General features: G+C 36.4%; 1 protein-coding gene across 3 annotated transcripts in view; it reads left to right on the forward strand.

Annotated features, from left to right (window-relative positions):
• Positions 1 to 17,787, forward strand: part of LOC107705722 (extracellular sulfatase Sulf-2-like) — a 149,777-nt gene that overhangs the window by 70,933 nt on the left and 61,057 nt on the right. Inside the window, exon 1 of one of the 3 annotated variants that reach the window (XM_016509154.1) lies at positions 7,831 to 8,054. The exons of the other annotated variants lie outside the window; for them this stretch is intronic. The gene's annotated coding sequence lies outside the window, so the exon portion shown is untranslated. Of the gene's footprint in view, positions 1 to 7,830; positions 8,055 to 17,787 lie in introns of those variants that run through there. 3 annotated transcript variants of the gene reach the window in all.

Here is a 17,787-nt window from a genome sequence, read left to right on the forward strand (position 1 = left end):
TATCTCTTTGGATTTGAGACTTTAGTCTTTGCAACTTTACAGATCTTCTTTATGCACCAAGAGCTTGTAACACTCCAAAGAGAAAGGAAAAATTGAAATCGCATCATATGACCCCTTTAAAGCAGTTCAGTGAAGGTCAGCATTACAGCACTCAGATCATGGGTCGGTTGAGAGGGGACTGACATCAGTGTTTCACATTCTGCCCTGATTTATGCTCTGATACGCTCTCTGTTCCTCTCTGGGACTTTGTAATGAAAGTAATAACACTTTCCCAGACACACAGACAGACTGCTGGGAGAAAGCTCTAACTCAGCGTGGCCTCTAAGATGCCTTTCTCCTGCTCCTAGACCTTTGAGCTGATGTGACGATCGCCCAGGGCGCCCACTGTTTCCTCTCTGTCTGTCTGTCTCTCTCACACACACTAGGATTGAGCCGAGACAGATTGAATGGAGGGAGAAAAGAAACAGAATAAAGATAGATATGAGAATTGGGAACACAGAGAAAGGAATGGAAATGGTTTTGAGGAACCTCTTTAGCTCCTGAATGAATATATAATTGATTTTGTGCAGTGACATTTTACAGACATATTAGTTTTACGCCTGTTTTGATCTTATTATCAAGCCTGGTCTGAAGACAGTAATGGCCAATGTTTCTAGGTTAGATTTTACTAGTGGTGAATAAATGCACAGACTTCTAATGAGAGTCGAAAAAAGACTTGATAAAAGTCGACACTTTTAGGACAAACTCCTCGCCTGATCTCTCGTTCTCCAGAGAGGAGGCGCAAACACCTTTAAGGCAGTCTCTTTTGCAAGGAAATCATGTCCAATTTCAACTCAAATAAACAGAATTTATATTTTATTTTAAGAACATGAAGCCTGTTTTAGGACCTTGCGATTTTTTCATTGTGTCATTATTTTCACGACAGTTAAGCACTTTCTGGAATGCTCCACTGGAATACATGCTGTATAAATATTGTTGAAATTAAAATTCAATGCGTGAGGTTCAGGACATTAAAATAAGTAATTAAGTCTGCCATCTATGATATGTTTCCTCCAAGGCCGTGCCTGCTGTCAGTTTCAAAAAGAAGGCAGTGATCTTAAATCTAACTCATGATGACAGTGGGAAAACATTACAGGTGCAGTTTCCCTGATGCAAGATGTTAGCTGACAGAGCTCTGATTGAATGCAAACATAGGTTTAGAATTAGGGTTTCATTTATGTGATATTTCACAGAAATGTATGTGTATAATTGTTTAGTATTTTGGGGATTTTGGCCCTTCAGAGCTGCTAAAGCAATAAATATGAGAATTCCTCAGAGGAAAGTGGTTTGGCTCAACAGAAGTAGAGCAGATGCTGCATTTCACCTGCCTCCAAAACCGCTTTTGTTTCCTAATAAAAATCCCAACCAGGTTTATTTAGCATCAAGAGCCACCAGACATGCAGTATATGAGATTCATGACATCAGATCATTTTTAGTGACATGAAGATAAATAGAGAGTTTCCACCTTTGCTAAATTCTGTCAATATTGTTACATAATGTGCTTCAATGTTATTTTTTTAAGGGTAGCTTTTATTAGATTTTTTTATTGTTTTGATTTGTTCTTAATTTGTTTTGACAGCATGTCTTCTTGTAACTTTTAAAGGTGCTATAGAAAAGAATGTTTATTGTTATTATAATTATTTATTATTTTATATCACACGCTACCAATTTAAATTTAAATTTAAAAATAATTTGATACTTTTAATCAGCAAGGACACATTCAGTTGATCGAAAGTGACAGTAAAGATTTCTATTTTATTAAACTTTTTAATAACTTAAAAAAATGTATCACCATTTCCACAAATAACGATTTTAACACTGATAATAATAATAAATTTTTCTTGAGCAGCAAATCAGCATATTATAATGATTAATGAAGGATCATGAGGCACTGGTGACTGGAGTAATGATGCTGAAAATTCATCTTTGCATCACTGGAATAAATTTAAATTGTAAAAATATTTCACAAAATTACTGTTTTTACTGTGTTTTTGATCAAATAAAGGAGCCATGGTGATTTCTTTCAAAACATAGCTTGTTTGTTCCAAGTAGCTTCTCCAGCACTGATGGGTTATTTGTAATAACTAAACGCAATGACTCCAACAGCATTGTTAGTCTGAGTGTGTTTCATATTCATAATGTGTGTAATTTGGCAGCTGAGGTCGGCCGCGGGGAGGTGAGAGGGGAGGGGAATGAATGAATGTGCTCCGCGACGGGAGTTTCATCCATAAGCTCCCCAAAGCACCGAAACAGACATGATTTAGCACCTTTTACCTTCGCCTCTCTCCCCACCACAGGCCACTGCATTCATCCTACTGTCAGCAGCCTGCTTCATCAGCACTATGTGTGTGTGTGTGTGTGTGTGTGTGTGTGATTCCACAGAGAAGGATATGAGCAAGCAAAGTGCAACAGTGTGTTAGGTGTAGTGACAGCTTAATAACAGAAGGATGAATAGCTGAAATGTGTGTGTAGCATATGGATTAAACAGATTTCCCAGAATAGCTCAGAGGCTAATAGGGTGTCTGCCCCATCAGCGTACACCCTGTGACAGTCTGTTGATGGTTTAAAAATAGAATGAATGAAAAGGATAGAAAATCTGACATGAAAGTGTGTTAGGTGTAGTGACAGCTTAATAACAGAAGGATGAATAGCTGAAATGTGTGTGTAGCATATGGATTAAACAGATTTCCCAGAATAGCTCAGAGGCTAATAGGGTGTCTGCCCCATCAGCGTACACCCTGTGACAGTCTGTTGATGGTTTAAAAATAGAATGAATGAAAAGGATAGAAAATCTGACATGAAATCACTTTGTAGTGTTTCTGCATGCAGTGTGTGAGTGTTTCAGGACGAGTGGAGACTGTTGGGGAAGCTAATTTTACACTGGAGCGTGTCAAGCTAAGCTAATCATAATTTCAAGTTGCGAAGCTATGATACAAGCTGATAACTAATAAAAAGTAGCTAACTGTATTTAAGCTATAAATCCGGTGTTACAAGCAGAAAGCAGGGACAGTGGAAACTGTTTAAGCTAAAATGAAAGCGTCAAGCTACAAGCTATCATAATTTCAAGTTGTGAAGCTATGCTACAAGCTGTTAACTAATAAGTCGCTAACTATAGGTATATGGAAGCTACTAAAACCAGTGGCTAGAAGAGCACATCTGTTTATTGACTTCAAGGCTCAAAACAATAATATAGCATTATGCTACATCACTATGTTAGAAACAGTAGCTTGTTACTTGTGGTTCATTACATTGGAGTAGAGGACTGTGGGGTTGTTTTTGTGAGAAAGAAATAGATGGATAAAAAATGGAGACAGACAGAGCACGGCTGTGGGTGAAGAGAGGGGAGCAGGTGGGTTTTTTCATTGCGGTTATTTCAGTTCGACAGTATGACTCTCTCGAGCTCTCAATCTCCCTTATGAGGTCGCGGTTCAGGAGCTTTAATCTTTACAGTGGTTTTCAGGGAACATGTGGTTTTTGTAAAAACGTGTGTTCACATCACAGCAGAGACATTATGCTTTCACTTTTAGGAAGCAAATATACCTTTGAGAAAAGAAGTATATGTACACATATATGTATACTGAATGGGTTCTCGGACGCTTTATTTCATGTTATTTACAATTAAATCAAAATGTGTTATAGTTATATTAAATGCAGTTAGCAGAACTTTAGAGTGCTTATTTGACCCTGTTAAGTAAAGTAATTTTTTTTATATGATTTCATAATTACTTCTGTTGTCTTCGAAATAACGTGTAGTGCTGAATGTACTGACAACTAAACTAAACTAAAAACTAAAATCTAATGTCATTTCTATTGAAACTTTTATATTGTGCATTTAAATATATTTGTAATTACACATTTGTAATGATACAGTTGCAATTTAGTACATTTAAAACATATTAACTTTAAATGAAATGTCAAATTCACACTACAGATACAATTAGAAACAAGTACTTTACATGTGCTTATGTTAGTCAAAACATCAAAATAAGTGCACTTTTTAAACAAACCTTATAAATGTGTTAAGAAACATAGTCATGAACCGGAACTCTCTTTAAGTACACTTAATTGGCCTTAGATTTATTTTATATTATCTACATATATATGTACATATATACACACACACACATTTAAGATCTGAAGTACACTACAGGTGCACATTCATCACAGCTAAGCAAATTTCTTTTTCACAAGGGTAATCATCTTTATAGTCTGTTTACCTTTTAATCATAATTGTTAGACTAATATTACATGATAATTTGAGTATTTTGGAGATTCTTTAAAGAAGCATGTCACTAAAGCTGTCTAAACACTTGGTTTAATTGCTTGGTCTGAATCCAAAGCCGTTCCCACCCCTTTCCCATTTTCACATTGTATTATTTGGCTCAGAATCACAGTATGTTTATGTCATCAATGTTACCAGCATAGCTAGGTAACGTCTCAAACGGCAAAAAATTAAAAGCGTTGTTTCTTGCTAATTTTTTCTTTATGCTGTTTTCCTTTTAGTTTCACTTCCAAAACATCATCTGAGTGAATTCTGTCCTTGAACAGCACAGTATATCTAACACACACACACTTGCTTCTCTCATCTGATGAGAAAAATAGACAAAACCCTGAAATCCACGAGTAAGGAAAGTTGGTATCTAGATGAATCTGGATCTTGAAGGATGAGCTTCTTACCATTGTCTCGCTCTCTTTCTATTTCTCTCTCTCCGTAGGAAGTGGATCTTGTTTCTGTGGCGCCTGGGAGACTCAGTGTTTGTCTCCACTCCGTCCTCTTGCTCTCTCCATCCCTTACTTCGTTTTGCAGTCTTTACACTTTCTCATTCTCCTTAAGGGCATAGTTCACTCAAAAATGATTATTCTGTCATCATTTAGTCTCAGAAACCTGGATGACTTTGTGGAAGGCGAAAGGAGCATTTTTGAAGAATGTGCTGGTAGCTGTTTTCCATGCAATAACAATACGTGAGAACTGAGGCTTTTAATCTCCAAAAGATACAATTATTTCAGATTACTTGGTCGCTGGATTCCAAGTCTTCTAGCGCCGCACAATAGCTTTATGTGAGGAACAGATGGAAATTTAAGTAATTAATCACTAATAATCAAGAAAAACTTGAGACTCAGATTGTGTGTCAGTAACACACGATTTGTAAATGATTCATTCAGACCAGTTTTGTGAACCAAATCAAACAATTAATAAACAAGATCTTACTCCAAAGTAAGATTTTGCATGAATTTGTGCATGAATTTCTCATGAGCACAGAAAGGAAATCTAGTGTTGATGTCAAATTTTAATCAAAAGTTAATTAAAACTGTAAAGCTTTTTTGAAGCTTGATAGCTCCAAGGCCTTTTTATGGTAATTTCATGGAAAAAGGCGAACACCACATTCTTCGAAATTTCTCTTTCTGTGTTCCATTTAAGAAATCGGGCCATACGAGGGTGAGTAAACAATAACAGAATTTTCATTTTTGGGTGAACTATCCCTTTAAGAATTTAATTTCAGGAATTCAGTCTTAGAGGTCTCATCTATATGCAATTCCTTTCATATACACATCAGGTCTATGCATGCGCAGTCTGAGTGTGGGCTTGGCTTGGAAATGATTCATTACGAAATTAGACATGCCACATTTGGTGTGTCGTATAAGTGTTTGTGTGTCTGTGTTCTGTCGTGTGTGCCGTGTCCCTCGCTTTGGGTATGGATTTCACTTTAAAGCCCTTCTCTGCTGGGAACGACAAATCATGGCAATTAGGCTGATGTGGACGAGGTTATGCTATGCATTATTAATCAGTCTGGTCATTAGTGCTCCAGTAGCACACCCAGAAAGCAGATCTTATATCAATAGGCTAGCGCCAGGGCTCTTTAGTTTAGCACTGGCTTTAGCAGCAGGGTTTAGATGGAGATCTGGGGCCAAAAGTGGTAAACCCCCCGGTGGGCAGTTCTCCAGTAAAAGGGGGAACTGGGGGAAAGGGTTAAACCAGGGGAAAGTGTATATGATGGGCTCAATATGTTAGCACTTGTGTGTGTTCACATGCGCGCACCCTCAGGAATTTGTGCGCACTGACAGAGTCTTGTTGATATAAATGTTGGGTTAAAAAACATCAGCCTAAAAATATAAACTACTTGTTTTGCTGAAGGAGAACAATGAAAGAGGTTGTTACAGGTAACATTCCTCTACAGACAAAAGACGCAACCATTAGAGTTAGTGACGACTGTTTGCCTCTAGCTTGCTAAGGAGTTTTGCTATCAAAACACGCATAGCACGTCTTTTGTCTGTCTGCATTTCTCCCAACCATTTGTTTATTAATTTATGTGTGTTTGCTCTTTCTTTGTTGTTTGTTTGCATTTGTTAATCTTTTGTTCTATTTCTTTCGTTTGTTAATTGGTCCCACTTTATATTAAGTGGTTTTAACTACTATGCAAAAATAAAATAAAATAAGTACAATGGACTTATTGTGCTCATATTGTATTGCAAAACACTTTTGCTGCTACTGAGGTGGGATACAGGTAAGGTTAGGGACAGGTTTTGTGGTATGGGTGGGTTTAAGGTGTTTAAGGTGAAAGAGATGGCTCAACAGTGTAATTATAAATGTATTACAGAAATTAATTACAGATGTAATTACATGCAGATATTTTTTTTTAATATAAGTACAATGTAAAAACATGCATGTGCATTGTATCGCATGATTCATTTAAATGTAAGTGCATAGTAGTTAAGGCCACCTAATATAAAGCTTTATTGTTTATCCACATTCGTTTATATTCATTCATTTGTTTTCCTGTTTTTGTTTGCATTTGTTAATCTTTGTTTCTTGCTTTCTTTCTTTATATCTTTCTTTCATTTTCATTATTTATCCACGTTCGTTGTTATTCATTCGTTTGTTTTCTTGTTTTTGTTTGCATTTGTTAATCTTTCTTTCTTTCTTTTTTTCCTTGTTTATCCACATTCGTTGTTATTCATTTTTGTTTTCTTGTTTTTGTTTGCATTTATATTTCTTTCTTGGTTTCTTGCTTTTTCATTGTTGATTCACATTTGTTTTTTTCATTCATTTATTTTCTTGTTTTTGTTTGCATCTGTTAATCTTTCTTAGCGATAAAATAGACACCATATCAAGTTTTTAAGTAATACTAGTAATTACTGTGTTAGCAAAGACTATATTATATATGCCTAACTGCATCATCAGTTCAAATACTCATGTGAGCGGTAAAAAGCACTGTCAGTCACAAAGCGTGTGGGTACAAATGACATCTTATTACCAATACTGCACAAGACTGATATGGTTACTTTAAATTTTAGGATTGACATTTATTATTTACCTTAATTGCAACAAAAGATTGTATCACTAACAATGGTTCACTAGCAAATAATCCTGGACTGCTTTTTTAGAAGTGTACAAAGTCAAAAGACTTTTTGTAGTCTATTTACGAACTTTCGCAGCATTTTCACATATAGATTATGCAATTATCACATGTACGCTTGCAATTAATTAACGCTTGATTTACATTCATTTTGGCATGTAAAGCACATCAGTGAGCTGTTAGCACTGAATGTGTCATCGCTGAGCTGACCACCTGTTAGCAGTACCACTGTTTCCAGATCATGTCTTTAATTTGAGTTTGTGCTGTATAGTAATTGGCTACATTCCGCCTCACTGACCCCAGGTCAGCCGCTCACCGTCATGAGTCACAGCGCAGACAGGATTACAGCTGAGCACAGTCACCCTGGAGGGCCAATTACTGCTTGTTTAAACAGCCGCATTGGCTGATCCAGGATCAGTGTGACAGTGCGGGGAGAGGTCAGTGAGACCACTGGTGTTGATTTGAATTTTGCCGCTTTTCACTGATCCAAGGACTGAGGTGGATTTTGCTGAGTTTGCAGAAGTGTTTGAGTGACTTGATAAAGAAGAAACACTCACTCTCGCACACACTTATCATTTCCCAGGTGCTGTCGGGTGGATGGTATCAGGATGATGGGCGGTTGAGATGAGAGCGTAGGCTGGGAGTTCTGCTGAGCTTGAGGTAGTGTGTGTGTTTGTATAATGGCTGTAGTTAAAGACAAGATTAATATGCAGTGTAGGCAGAGTGACAGAGGTGCATGTGTCATCAGAGCTGTGCTGTGTAATGGGGGCCTCTATAATATTTCCATATGTATTCTCATACAACATTATGTTAAGCAGAACATAATGCAGAAAGAGTCTTGATTCTCAGACTGTATATGAGTGTAGTAAAGCAGGTGTACAATTTAAGTAGTTAGAGTTGTTTGTTTAATCATTAATTAATTATCATTCTTTTCATTTTGCATGTCCAGTTGTTTTTGTTCATTAATTTGTTTGTGTATTCGTTTGTTCTTTGTTTAATCATTTGTTAATCATTTTCATTTTTTCATTGTTTATTTGCTCTTTTTTTTCTTTCCCATTCTTTTTATTTTTGTTTTTTAATTAATTTGTTTTTCATTTGTTTGCTTGTTTCTTGTTTTTTGCTTTTGCATGTTAATTCTGTTGTTCTTTTTCTTTCCTTCATTCACTTTCTTTGTTTCATTTTACTGTTCATTCACATGCGTTTTTATGTTATTCAATCGTTTGTTCGCTTGTTTTTGTTTGCATTTGTTAATATTTTTGTTTTTTTCTCTCCTCATTTGTTGTTTGTTTATTTGTTTGATCTTTTCTTTTTTGTCATTCTTTTCTTTTGTTCATTTGTTTTTCATTTGTTTTCTTTCACATGTTTGTTCATTATTCATTCACATTCATTGTTTTATTGTTAATTAGTTTGTATCCTTGTTTTTTGTTTTCATTTGCATTTAATGCATTTGTACTTTTACTTTATTTTGTTCATTTTCATTGTTTATTCATGTTTGATTTTATTGCTTTGTCCCTTTATCTTTATTTCTTTTGCTTATTTTGATTTCATTCATCTTTCTTGATTTTTGTTTCTCATTCATTTTCTTTCTTTCTTTCTTTCTTTCTTTCTTATATACAGTTCCATCTGTACTCATGGCATGTCCTTGCTGACATTTTCTCTCTATACATCATAATCCTGTCTGTCATTTCTCTGGCATTTCACTGAGCCTCTGGAGACCAGCCAATTTCATCAACACTACCAGACTTAACCAACCACATGCAAAAGCGCTCACACATACACACACACACACACACACATGCACAGAGAGAGAGAGAGAGAGAGAGAGGGAGCTCCATAAAGCAGAGATTAAAGTGGAAGTGAAGCAGTCAGTCAAGTTTACATTATTTAGTAAACTGATTTCCACTTTAATTAAAAATATATATAACAAACACGATTAATGTAACCATTTTAAAGAAAAAAAAGGATGTTTTTTTCTCAAGGATGTTTTTCTCAAAACATCCTTTTTTCTTTAAAATGGTTACATTAATCGTGTTTGTTATATATTTTTTTATTAAAGTGGAAATCATTTTTCTAAATAATCTAAACTTGACTGACTGCTTGACTTCCTCTTTAAAGATGATGAATAGTGGGTAATGGCAGAAGCGTTAACCCTACAGCCTCAACTCTCAGATTCACGGCCCACCTTATAAATAAGGACTTCATCAATAGCCCAAGGACTATAGAAAGGCAGCATTCATCAACACGCTTAGCCGTTAACCAATTGTGACACAAATTCATCCTGCATGGATTTAGCTGCAGTGCACAGCACTTTGCACATGATCATCACTAAAAATATACGTACAATATGCAGTCAGGCACATGTTCGAAAAAACCCATTGCATTCCACTGCAAGGTTTTTAGCTTGAATTTATTGATAGCAAGCTTATGTCTGGCATTTCAAGAAGCCCTAGCAGTGTTTCCAATCGTGGTTTAATCTTTTTGTGATTGTTTACTCTATCTTTTGATTTTATTTGGTTTGTTACCATGGTGAAGCAAGACACAACAGCACAATACATCTAAGACTCAGAAGATTAAACGCTAAACAATCCCTGGTTACAGTTTTTAATATAGTAAGCAACTGACAGCACAATTCACATACTAGCCATATTAAATTGTATGTTATTATGAGTATGTGTGTCCTGTTGTATGTGTAATATTATAATAGTATATGTGCCCTAAATCATAGCCATAATAAATCATAGCACATAGCTACCTATAAGTATGTATCTGTATTTGCTTAAAGTTTTGTGACGGTTCTCGCCTTTTTGAGCTGTCAAAGCAAAAAGGTAAAGATGCCACATTAATTTTTAAACATATACAAGTGTAAGTAATAATTGTGAATTTTAAGGTAATGGATTGGGCTAGCTCGATGCAAACAATGTACTGTAGGGAAATTTAAAGACATTTTACAGTACTAATATCGTCCTAATGCTGGTGAACTTCTATACTAGAGATTCAGGTAACACTTTATTTTGAAGGTCCCTTTTGAACATTCTGTTGACAATAAGTAATGTTGCACCTACATGTCTACTAACTCTCATCAGAGTATTAGTAGACTGTTTGCTTAATATCTGCTAACTCTTTATTGTCATGGTCTCCCAACAGACATTCTACTGACTATAAGCAACTTTGCAAGTACTGTACATGTCAACTTATTCTAACCCTAACCCTACCGGTCTACTAATACTCTACTAATACTCTAATGAGAGTTAGTAGACATGTAGGTGCAACGTTACTTATAGTCAACAGAGTGTGTTAAAGGGACCATCAAAATAAAGTGAAACTATATATTCATAAGTGTATTTTCCATTACCAGCAAAGTACACTGTTTTAGTGTGTACAAGGAAACGTCACGACATCCTGACTAGCAGGTACCTCAGCTCTCTGCGCCGGCCAGATGTTGTATTTGGTCAATATGATTATACGCCAAGCGGCTTAATAAATTAATAACTTATTTGCCTCAAATCAATGTCTAGATCTTGTTAGTTTGTCTTTGAGTTAATGTGAGGTGAGGATGAAAGGGAGAATAGAAACAGACATGGTCTAAGGCACGCAGGTGCACTGTTTGGGTTTGTGGATGTGTGTTAGTCTATGAGCTTCTGTCTCTTTCCTGACAGCATGATTAATGAAATGTCTAATTAAGTGTGATCACTGGGTTTTTATGTTCAAGGTGAATAGATGGTGTGCTTGGAGAGAAAAAGTGAGAGATGGATTTACAAATCGAAACAACACTGCATTTAGACACCTTCCTCAAATATGGCACTAAAAATCAAATAAAAAAAAGTGAAAACTCCCACTTGAAGTTACGTATATATTTCTATTAGACTGCTATTGTAGTTCCTATATATTCACAATATTTTTAAATAAATTTTTAAGAAATATGAACATTATTTTAATATTTTTGTTTTTCAATATTAATACACTATGAAAACGATTTTCATTCAATGCAGAGTCATGGATTATTTTTTTCCTAATTTTTTTACACTCTTTTTTTTCTATGGCAGAAAATGACTGATCCTCCATTGATTTCATTGTAAAATTCTGAAGTGGTATATTATTGTCTGCTATTTTTTGATAATTACTCTTAGATCATATAAAATCCTAGCCGTTTTTCCAGTGTGTGTGTTCTCTTTCAGAGCCATACCTTCAAAACTGTTTCATGAGCAAGATCAATTAAGTAATGAAATATACAGCAATAATAAGATGAAAGGCTCTTTGTGCCGCCGTTGGATTAATATTTCACACTTTTGTGATTGAGGAGAACGTAGTGTGTGTTGTAATTAGTTTTCTCACAGCTCTTTGTAGTGGAGAGCACAGGACTATGACAGATCATTAAAACACTCATTCATTAAAAGACTCACACATGTGGAGGGAGATGATGGGGGACGTGATTGAGTTTGACAGCTGACGATAAGAGAGACACTGCTTCAGTGGTCGGTCAGTAATGATATCTCTTCACAGGATCCCATGACAGAGAGGGAAAGCTGTTACGTGATATAAACAGCGCTGTCAGATCCATATTTACACGCAGTGTGCATATGAGGCACGTGCTGGAGTGTTGCTTCGAAAAACATTTAAAGGGAGATTTCATGCTGTAATGACAGTTTTGTCATTATTTCCATTATTTGTATCACAAATTTAATACAAATAAATAAATAATGCTATTATTTATTTATTATTTTTATTTATTTATTTGCAAATGGCTAATGTAAGCATAACTGCACAAAAACCTGCAAATAGATTTTACTGTTGATCGGCAATTCCTGCAGACTGGAGTGTCTACACACCATGTTTTTTACTGAATTAAATGTTATTTATTTGATAACATTTAATAACAATATTATCATATGTTTAGTACTTAATACACTTATCGTCAAAATTGGAGTAGGATTTACTTGAAAAAAAATTCACTCAGAAATTGCTGGTAAATTATATAATTACAAAAATAATTACAAAGAAACGGCAAGTAACACATTGAATGCAGAGTGAAACTTTTAAGTAGAAAGACTGAAATTGTTCTTTCTTTTAAAGGGGTCATATGATGCTATTTTAAAGATCATTATTTTGTGTATTTGGTGTAACAGAATATGTTGACATGCTCTTTCAATAATGTTTGCTTTATTTATCTTTGTAAAATCCATTTTTACAGTGTATATTGTAACACCCCTAATTCAGAACTTTCTAAATTTTGAATCTTGACAGCCTCGGTCCTTATTCACTTTTATTTTGTTATTATTCCAGATAGAGGTTTTGAATTCCATAACTTTCTTTCTCTTTGCTCTACAGATGTAAGTAATTGTTCCTGCTCCAAATTTAATTGGGATGGAAAGGCTATGTGTTGAATATGAGAGACTTTAGTCTGCGATCTGTCATGGAGAGCTGCTAATCTGTTTATGGATAGTGGAAAAATTGATAATTTGTGACTGGGGATTTCCACTTCCTCCCTCTCGAGTTCAGAGAGATGGTCAGGGCACTTTACACACCAGAGAAAGCTCTGATGGATAGGAATCCGTAAAAGCATTTGTACTAAACTGTTATGTCCCACTCGCTTATTGTTGATTTTTTTGGTTCAGTTTGCAAGAATTTTTGCTTTAGCAATCTTCTTCCTTGTAGCAAACCATCCTTAAAGAAGTCAATAAATTATAATAAATAAACCGTGTGTTTAAGTATCCTAAGGCTATCCATAGTTGTGTTTGCTGTGCTATTTGGTAGTTTTGAGCCAACAGCTACCAAGCAAACATTTAACATACATAACATACACATCTTTATGTCCTCCATTAAATCCATCACGTCTGGTTGCCACATCTCCACCCACACATGTACATTTCCCTCATTCTCACCCGGCACGCAAACACGCTCATCCACAGACTAAACCACCATTGTGGGCGATTGTCCTTTTAATCACACATCTCTCAAGTGATTGACTGCTCCTTTGGTGATGTAACAAAATCCCTGATCCCAGTGCTGCCACAAGCCTCAGAACACACATACAGACACGAAGAGATATAGAGAGCGAGCCTTGTCATTCTCACTAAGCCTCAGACCTCTGTGTTGCAGGAGGTAGAAACCTGCCTTAGTTTGGTCAAAGAGTCTAAATCTTTGCACAATATAATATAGAGAGAGAGAGCGATCACAAAAGTGCAGTGACATAATAAACAAACAATGAGTACTTCTGAGTACAGATGCTGGATTTGCCAAAGTTTGTGAGGTTCATGGCTCGTGTCAGTGGGTCAATGAAAAATAGTGTCTAAGATAAAGAAAAGGAGAAATATTTTAATAATCTTGCATAAAATGCATGTGCTGAGTTCTTAGGAACTACTCTTTGTACACTTTATACCATTTAAAAAAAAATAAAAATTCAAGAAATTTAAAGGGGTCATGAACTGAGAAATCAAAATTCCCTTGGTCTTTTGACATCTAAGAGGTCATATAAAAACATCCTGTAAGTTTCAGAACTCGAAACTTTCTTGTTAGTCTAAAAACAGCTTACATTGAAGCCAGTCTGCCAAAACGACAGCTTGTGGAATGTGCCGCTCTATGACGTTATAGTGTGGCTGAACCCCGCCTCCGCAGAAGAAGATCAATGCCTGCTTCTACATCACTGCCTGTTTAGCTCCGCCCACTGATTCGCGCACAATAACAAGAGAGACGAACGCAGGTCTACACAGAATCCAAACAATAAAGATGCTCTGAAGACAACAAGACGCTGTGCAGTGCCAAATTGTGGACAAGCAGTCTTTGCATCGCCTTCCATCTGATCCCAACATTAGGACAGAGTGGATTAGCTTTATTTTTAATGAAGTTCCAGACCGCGTCAGTAAAAGTTTGGTCATTTGTTCGCTTCGTTTCACCGCGGATTTGTTTACAAACAAGGCACAATTCAAGGCCGGATTTTCTGAAAGACTGAAATTAAAAGACAATTCTGTGCCGACTAGATCCGACAGTAATGTCGCTCCACACAAGTGTGAGGAACTGTTTTTATTATGTGGTCACTATTGCTTTGTCTGTTATTACAGATCGTTTGATATGCACTGAGTATTTATGTGTTTTTGACCTAAATCACAGCAGCGTCCATCTATGAGGAAAGTACGCTGTCAAACATACACAACTATTAGCCAATCATAGCAGTGGGCGTTTACTTCCGAGTCTACAATCCACCACGCCTATTCAAACAGAGCATTCCGATGAGAGGGGGTCAAAACAGGACAGAAAATAGCCTATTACTGCTAAAATATTATGTTTTTTTGATGTACAAATCTTCTGCAGTTCATGACCCCTTTAAATTTGTATTTAAATGTGTGTGTGTGTGTGTGTGTGTGTGTTTCTATTATGATATCAGGGCAATCATTTTTGACTTGATGCTATAAAAAATTTCATTTTAAATTCAGAAATGACAAAAGCGTTTTTGATATCCGGACCAAAAAAAAAAAACTGAGGGTCATGTCATTGACCCCTGTATTACCAGTTTCATGGAGACTTGTAGACTTGTACTTGTAGACTTGAACTTGTAGTTACTTGAATTCTGGTCTATTGTCTTGCTAGCATCAGTTTCAGGTAAAAGTGTCACTATTGGTCACTATAGTTGGTCAGATCAGATGGTCGGTTCTCTTCAAAAATGTGTGACTCTTACCTAGAATGAGCTATAGTGGACCAGCCTTGCTTATAATAAAAATAAATAAATAAATAAATAAAACTGGCCTTGTGAAACTAGACAAACCTTTATTCAGCATCTGTGCAACTCAGGAGCATAGATACCATATGTACACTAAACTAATACTGTCCTCTGGGACCTGAGGAAGAATGTATGGAGTGAGAGAAGTATGGAGGAAGTGTGAGGCAGTGGAGAGCAGGATGTCAGAGTGGAGGGCGCTTTGATTCTCTCCGGCATCTGTTTCTCCAGTGTGGGAGGCAAAGGGCATCTGTCATGTCCGATCACAGAGAGAAAGAGCAAAAGCATAATCGATTGAGAAGTTGTCAGACAGTATGTGTGTGTGCACTAAGATGTCTTACTTTTACATCACCTCTTTGGTCTTGCTATGGACTTGTTGTGTGTTTGATTCGTAGCAACACATTCTCTTCAAAAAGAAGAAAAGGGAGAATAAAACTGTCCTGTGGGAAGAAAAATAGAGCGAAAGAAATAGTACAGATTTTGTTTCCTCCAGAACATGAGAGCTCTTTAGCAGAAATCAGAAATACATGAACACATATACAAAACAAGCTATGTGTGAACTATATTAGGACTTTTTTATTTTATAGCCATAAGAATATTGCTTTTAGTTTAGTTTTTCAGAAAAGTGTAAAACAAAAAAATGCCTGGAAACTTTACTTAAAAAAGTTCTTACAATATTGTGTTACTCAGTATAAAAGCTAACATGAACTAACAATAAAATATACTTCTAAAGCATTTATTAATCTTAGTCTATGTTAATTTCAACCTTTAATAATGCACTGTTAAAAGTTGTAACTGTTAATATTTAATTGACCTGAGTTAACATGAATACACGTTAATAAAGATTAGTAAATACTGTAACAAATGTATTGCTCATTGTTAATAAATGTTAGTTAACACATTTGCCAACATTATCTAATGGAATCTTATTGTAAAGTGTTTCCAAAGTAACTAATTGTGTTACATTGAAAGTAACAAGTTAAAGGCATAGTTTATCCAAAAACGACAGTTCTGTCATCATTTACTCGTTCTCTTGTCATGTTCAAAAGAAGATATTTTGAAAAATGTCTCAGTGTTTCATATATATTCCATACCATGAAAGTCCAATGTTGGACCCCACTGACTTTCATTATATAGACAAAAACAGTTGAAATGCTCTTCGAAAAAAAAATCTTAAAGGTGATGAGGGTGTGTAAATGATAACCGGATTTTTGTTTTGTAGGTGAACAATCCCTTTAATAAACCCCTAATTCTTCTAGGTGTCAATGCTATTTTTTCGTCAAAATAAAAATAATATTTTCCCCTTTAAAACTCAGTTTTCCCTCCGTTATGTGTAATATTTTAATATATTTTTCAAGCACCACCTGTGATTTCTCACCCCTGCTATTCAGTATTAGCACAGCTTGCAGTGAAGGTTGTGTGTGTGAAAACGTGTCATATCTGAGGCGTGTCCTGCGGTCAATGCTTGTCACATCCTCGTTCACTAAGAAAACACACTCACACTGATTAATGATGTGTGACAGAAACTTTACACATCCCACTCTGTTTCTCACCGCTGACACACACACACACACACATTAACTGCTCAGGAAAGAAGGAGATAAGTGTTTAATAGAGCCCGTAACACACACTAAATAAATTGAAAACAACCGTCACCCTCTCCTTGGCCGCTACAGATATTCTCGTCTCCACATCTATCCCACTAAAACACTCCGTAACACTTTTCAACCCAAACCCAAGCCTGAACCGCATGGATGTGTCTGGCCCAGTTCAGCCCATATGTGCGACACATCTGCCAAATGCGCCTCACTGCTTTTACAGTGCCAGATTTTACAGATGTGTAAAATCCAGCTTGCCTCTGTGTTTCACTAGGCCTATATTTTTCAGTTATTAAACCGTTCTCGTTTATGTTTATGCTTCATCAGTGTGAGCGGTTTCCCAGTAAACTACTGACAGATGTAGGTGCTTGTATTTAGCTGCCACCATGAGCACAATCTACAGTATATTATTATCATCATGAGTTGCTTTCAACAGATTGCAGTAATTAAAAAAAAAATACTGTTTGTGGCTCTCAACATGCTCACAATCAAATCACTGGTAATGTACAAGCTATCATACTGCCTCAAAGATGCTGTTTCTCATTGTGCTGCAGAGTTTCACACTAAATAAACCTGACTAGCAGTACCATAAAGTAGATTATAATAAAACAAGTGTCACGATCTGTGCTGGGAGGAGCGTGGAGCGAGGATCAAAGAGACGTGGAGTACATAAACAGTCTTTAATCCTTGGAAACACAGGGAATTACACAACATCCAACGAGTAGAACCGACAAAGGAAGACTGAACAAACAGGAACTTAAATACAAGGGATAATTACTAAACACAGGTGTCAGGAATCATAATCAAACTAAACGAGGACAGGAACATGACCAAATAAGGAAAAACAGGAACAGAAACAGGGGCAAAACACGACACAGAACAGTCCAGAATCCTGACATATCGCCCCCCTCCCGGAAAGTGCGTCCTCGCACCGTAGAACAACAGAGGGGGGGGGGGATGGGTGGGAACTAAGGAGGAGGTTCTGGAGGAGGGCGGACACCTGGGAGGGGGCCAGCAGACAGAGTCCAGGTAGGTGACGAAGGAGGGAGGAGCCAGGGAGGAGACAGGAGGGGCTTGGAGCAGGAGG

Source organism: Sinocyclocheilus rhinocerous, unplaced genomic scaffold (genome assembly GCF_001515625.1).
Source record: "Sinocyclocheilus rhinocerous isolate Xijiao unplaced genomic scaffold, SAMN03320098_v1.1 scaffold263, whole genome shotgun sequence".
NCBI lineage: Eukaryota > Metazoa > Chordata > Actinopteri > Cypriniformes > Cyprinidae > Sinocyclocheilus > Sinocyclocheilus rhinocerous.